This window comes from Aquarana catesbeiana, linkage group LG04 (genome assembly GCF_042186555.1).
Source record: "Aquarana catesbeiana isolate 2022-GZ linkage group LG04, ASM4218655v1, whole genome shotgun sequence".
NCBI lineage: Eukaryota > Metazoa > Chordata > Amphibia > Anura > Ranidae > Aquarana > Aquarana catesbeiana.
In genome coordinates this window covers 15,023,003-15,028,886 of record NC_133327.1, presented here as the reverse complement: position 1 = coordinate 15,028,886, position 5,884 = coordinate 15,023,003, and the positions used below count along the sequence as shown (strand labels likewise).

Genomic DNA, 5,884 nt, shown 5'->3' with positions numbered 1-5,884 from the left:
AGCATTCCAGAAGTGGTAATGCGAGTATTTTAGTCACGTTATTTTACATGGCGAGTCCCACTGACCTTCTAAGAAACCTGAACCCTTAATTTAAAGCTCACAGAACATGCATATAAAAGGTCATTGAAGACCAAATCCATTGATCAGTAAAATAAGTGTTATTTCGATCTCACTGTGCTGGTGGCGAGGCTGGGAATACAAAATCATTTTTTTTAATTCCCATTTGTATATAATCCCCGTTCAATAGTTTGATAATACAAGGAGAAAATCAAAATTGCAGCGTGCAACAGCGGTCTATCTATGAAAAAAAAAAATGTACATTTGTTTTGTGCAAACTGGGCAAAAAAATGAATGCTCTCTAACCAGTTAAGGACCAGGCCTATTTTTCAAACTTCTTGTTTACAAGTTAAAAATCAGTTTTTTCTTTTTTGCTAGAAAATTACTTCGAACCCCCCAATTAAAAAATTAAGAATACAGCCCAATTTTTTTATTCTGTGAAAGATAATGTTACGCCAAGCAAATTGATACCCAACATGTCATCTTTAAAAATTGTGCCCATTCGTGGAATGGCGACAAGCTTTGACCCTTAAAAATCTCCATAGGGGACATTTAAAAATTTCTACAGGTTACCACTGTTGAGTTACAGGGGAGATCTTTTGCTATTAATTATTGCTCTCGCTCTAACGATCGCGATGATACCTCACATGTGTGGCTTGAACACCGCTTACATATGTGGGCGCAACTTACGTATTCGCTTCTGTGCGCAAGCACAGAGGGACGGGTGCTTTAAAAAAAAAAAAAAAATCTTATTTATTTTACTTTTTCTTTTTTATTTTTACACTGTCCCTTTAAAAAAATGTTTTTGGTCACTTTTATTCCTATTACAAGGAATGTAATATAAAAAAGCATGACAGGACCTCTTTAATGTGAGATCTGGGGTCAAAAAGACCTCAGATCTCACATTTATATTTAAATGCAATAAAAAAAAAATGTCCCTTTAAGGCTGTTGGGCGGAAGTGATGTTTGATGTCGCTTCCGTCATCCAACAGCATTGAATTGAGTGGGGGCCATCATCCCCTCACTCGGCTTCCTGCCTCTGAGGGTAAAGGTTCGGATCATCCCCGCCCCTACCGACGACGCCGGTAAGCGCCGGAGACCACTGGGACGCTATAAAAGTGAACTCGCGGTGAATCCCCTGCAGAGACCACTTTTATCCTAAAGCGGACCGTCCGCCGGTTAAGAATATACAAAGGGTTATGGCAGCTATCTGCTGCCATAACAACGGTATTTAACGTCAAAGTACCGACATATAACGACGGCGGGCGGTTCGGAAGTGGTTAACCACTTCAATACCAGACACTTTTACCCCCTTTCTGCCCAGGCAAATTTTCAGCTTTCTGCACTGTCGCAGTTTGAAATGACAATTGCGGGGTCATGTTCACACAAATAGTAAGTAGTAATAGTAATACCACAAATTGGTGGTATTTAATCACCACTGTGTTATTACATTTTTGGCAAAATAAATGAAAAAAAAGACCAACAATTTTTTAGAAAAATGTGTTTTTCTTCATTTCTGTTATAAAATTTTGCAAATAAATAATCTTTCTGCTTACATTTAGGCCAAAATCTATTCTGCTCCATTTCTTCGGTGAAATCACCCGAATCAGTGAATATTATTTAGCCTGTAGGAAAGTTCACAAAGAGTCCACAGACTATGGTGTGACGGGAGACGGGCTTGGGGAATCCAGGTTACTTTGCAGAGCACTCCTTGTCCAGCTCCCCTAGCCCCTCCTATGTGTAAGTTACCCTGTGTCTATTAGGGGCACAAGGTGACCGAGAACCCCAGTCTGAGCTCAAGAATATATGAAGATAAAGTCCACCGTTCATCAGAGACCATTGCTAGATGGTTTGAGGTGGGGTAGAGGTTGCTATGTATCGTTTCTCGGCCTTTTGGCTAAGATCAAGTGTAGTATCTGTTCTTATCAGTTGCCAGAGGAGGTGCTGTGCTACTACTATAGAGAGGAGGGCTATGCAAATCCAATGAGGTAATCGTGCCTGGAAGGGTGGTTTCAGCAGGACAGATACTGGGGGCTGACTGATGGTTGCATCTGAAGCCGTCTGGAAGGGCGCTCCTGGAGGGGATGGGTGCTGCACTGGGTCTGACCAGAGGGTTGGGTCCCTGGCCTTCTGGCCTAGATTGGTCAGTTTTTCGGGAAAGAGCGCTTGCTCCCCTATAGCATCGGGGGCAGCTGTTAGTACTTCCCAAATGTAATTAGGTAGAAGGGATGGGAGCGAGGGTTGAGCTTTTGAGGTAGGGGCTCTCCCCAAAGCTGCCAGAACTTCAGGCCTTCCTGGCTGCTCTGCCCTGGGCTGTTGGTCAGGGTTGTGATGAAAAGCCTGTGGTGAATGTGCCCCTAAAGTGGCAGTTCAGGGGTGCCAGATGATCACTGTGAGTGTGGGTCACATTGATTTAATGGCACCATGGTCACTTCTCTAACACACTTTTTTCACACCTGCCTCTAGGGCTGAGCCTTTTGGCTAGGACCAGAGGAAATTTTTAATGCCTGGCCATTATATTGCACAATGGTCACTCTTTCACTTCTCCCACTTCCTTCTCCACACTTTCCTATTTATTTTACCCCCCGTGTTCGTCACTTATTTGTTTGATGTATTACACGTTTGTCACTATGTGATGAGTAGGGTGTGGGTCCTTGTACTTGCCCTGAAAGTCTTGGGAGGGGGTGGACATAGGCCTTTTGGCTTGGTTCGCCCTCTTTCATGGGGTCTCCCTTCATGGGAGACCCCACTGAGTACTTGGGTGGGTCTGTTTCGGCAGACCTTCCAGAGAAAGGGGGTCCATCTGGTATCATTCTTTATGTGTGTGCACTTTTTTTGGCACCAGGTGGAGTTTTTGGGTGTGTTTCACACGCCATGGGCTTTTCAAAAAAAAAAAAAAAAAGGGGTTGCTATATGTTTGTTAGGTGTGGCTGTATCCCATTGTTCTATTTTGTCTGTCTGCCTTGGGAGCAACATTTTATGTGATGTATATGTCTATGTGTACTTGCTGTGAGGAGGGAGGGGGGAATTCCTCCAACAGCTCTCCCTGCTGATTGGACAGTTTACTGATGATGCAACCATTGGTGACATCTCTTGACCAATGGTTGCATTGGTCAAGAGATGTCACCAAGAAGCGGTCTTCATAAAGCAGCCAGCTTGTCAGACCAAATCCTCTCATGTGTTCAAAATAGCATGACCAAAAAAGAAAATACTCCACATAGTTTAAATCCATGTAAACGTAAAATTTATTAAAAAAAGAAAATTAAGAAAATTGGAAACACTCACATTTAGAAAGTGGATCAATCGCTTAAAATTGAAGTTTGTGGGTAACGCAATGACATCAGTAGCGCTCGTCCCAACGCATTTCATCTAAAGAGACATCATCTGGGGTGGATGCACTATTACAATGCAATTTAATACAGGAGGAATCAGAGTGCCTTGCTCAGTAGAGCTTACAATCCAATTATTATAGTATAAAAAAAAGGAAAAAAAAACATTGTTTATCAATTACCACCAAAAGAAAGCTCTATTTTGTGAAAAATAATTAAATAAATTTGGTGTGGGTACAGCGTTGCATGACTGTGCAATTACCAGTTAAAGTAGCCCAATGCTAAGTAGAAAAAAAATGGCCTGGTCATGAAGGGGGTAAAACCTTTCAGAGCTGAAGTAGTTACGTTTAACAGTTAATGCCATAATGCAGTGCTTTACTACTGTCCATAATAAAAAAACATTCGTTCAGAAGGGAAAATACCTTAACCAGTTCTCGCCAGGCCTATAGCAAAATAATGGCTGAGCTGGACTTTCGGGCTGATCGGGGAAAGTCCAATTGTAATCCACAGCATGAATAATTGGGCCCCATAATCCACAGCATGAATGCTTGGGCTCCATAATCCACATTATGAATACTTGGGGACCATAATCAACCTGAGTATCCAAATGTACAATATGTGCTCAAAAGTTCAGGGGTTTTCCAGTGAAATGTTTTGTTAATACTACATCATACAAAGATGTTTCAGATAATTGTGTGGTTGCAACCTTGTGGTAAGAGTTTGGTAAAGGCCCTTTTCTGTTGCATGTGCCCCCGTGTACAAAGCCAGCTCCTTAACAACATAGTTTGATGGGTTTGGGGTTGAAGAATTCAAGTGACCTGCACAAAGCTCTAATCTCAATGATATGGTAGGTCAACTGAACGCCTTTGGAATGAATTGGAACACCAATGGTGAGCCAGGTTTTCACATTCAACATCAGCACTTGACCTCAAAAATACTCTTTTGGCTGAATGGGCACAAATTCTCACAGACCCTGTGGGCAGCTGGTGTAGTTGTAAAAAGGGACACACTCTTTGTTTATGCCCATAGTTTTTAGAAAGGGCTAACCAAAATGATCATAACCATTTAAACATGCACTCCATTTTCCGAAGTCACGTTACCACCAGCATCTCTTTTGTTTTTTTTTACATTTGTATCTGTGAAGGTAGTAATTTCGATCCTATCCCAAAAAAGAAAGCCAAGAGAAAAGATTTGCTATTGCTGCCTAATGCCCTTCAACAAGCTCCGGCGCCATGTAGAAACCTGAGCCACAGGCAGAGGGAAAGCATTGCTGGTTCACATTTACATTCCCTTGGCACACTTCATTAAAGCCACAACCTGTAAGCAGGAGGACAAAAATAGAGATCTTTGACAGAGCAGCTAAAAGTAACTGTTTCTGTAGATTCAAGAACAAATACAAAAGCCTTATTTTCATACTTACTTATATACTGTCTCTTAAAGAGGAACTTCCCCCAATACCTGTCTAAATCAAGCACGGTCAAAATGTTGTTGCATGGCAATTATAAAAGACATACATACTCTTCCATGCAGGCCAATCTTGCATTCTGGTGAACCTTTATTACTGCCTCATCCACAGATGTCAGGAATTTTAGTGATCCTTAAACTTTTTTCCCTGTCTAAGGTGTCCTCCATTGATGGCATGGGGTTGCAGGGTTTTTGTCAGGGCCGGGGGCAATTGCCTCCTGGGCCGTTCTGATGTTCAGTAAAAAGGCCGCACTGCTTCCGCCGCAGACATTGCCTTAAGGCTTCCTGGTGAAGAGGAGTAAGAAGTCCATGCTGGTGTCTTACCAATGCGGGATGAGGAAGAGGACAGTGTGCAGGCTGCTCCTGGCCTGAATGGTGTATGCTGCGTCCGAGCAGAGGCCAGTTCCGTGCCCCACCAGAGGCTCTCCTGCCGCGGCCAGCCCCTACCAAGCCTCCCTGGTTCTCCCCTGCAGTCCCCAGCCAACCCCTGCCAGCCAGTTTGGAAGACCTGAAGTTGGTGCAGCAGCCCAACTCAACCTCTGGGTTGTACTTGCCCCCTGGGCCAAAAGTTGCTAGTCAGCCCCTGGTTTTTGTAAACCATCAAGTAAGGTTGGTTCCTCAGTGTGTGACAACTACTATCAAACATGGAGGAGGAAGCATGATGGTCTGGGGCTCTTTTGCTGGATCTAGAGTTGGCGGTTAGCACGGAGTGAGTGTCACCCTGAACCAAAACCACTGTTACAGCAATTTGCAACACCATTCAATAACCACTTGTGGGTGGGGCCTGCTCAAGGTACCAGTTTCCCCTCGTGTACACACTCATCAATGCCTGGGACCAGGCGGCACCACATCAACATTAAGGCAAAACCATGGCTTAGAGATGAGCCGTACACTGTGTGCAGCTGTGTAACATACAGAGTTCCTCTGCAAAACGTTCAGTCCCATGTTACTACACACCTTTGCTCAATGAACGTTGCATTTAGGTGGAACACCGCTGAGCCTATACCCCCTCCACCAGTCCAGCATATCTCTGC

The 5,884-nt window shown here is 43.6% G+C and overlaps 1 pseudogene; it reads left to right on the top strand.

Annotated features, from left to right (window-relative positions):
• Positions 1-1,934: 1,934 nt before the first annotated feature.
• LOC141141917 (U2 spliceosomal RNA) lies at positions 1,935-2,042 on the top strand (annotated as a pseudogene).
• The last annotated feature ends 3,842 nt before the right edge of the window (positions 2,043-5,884 follow it).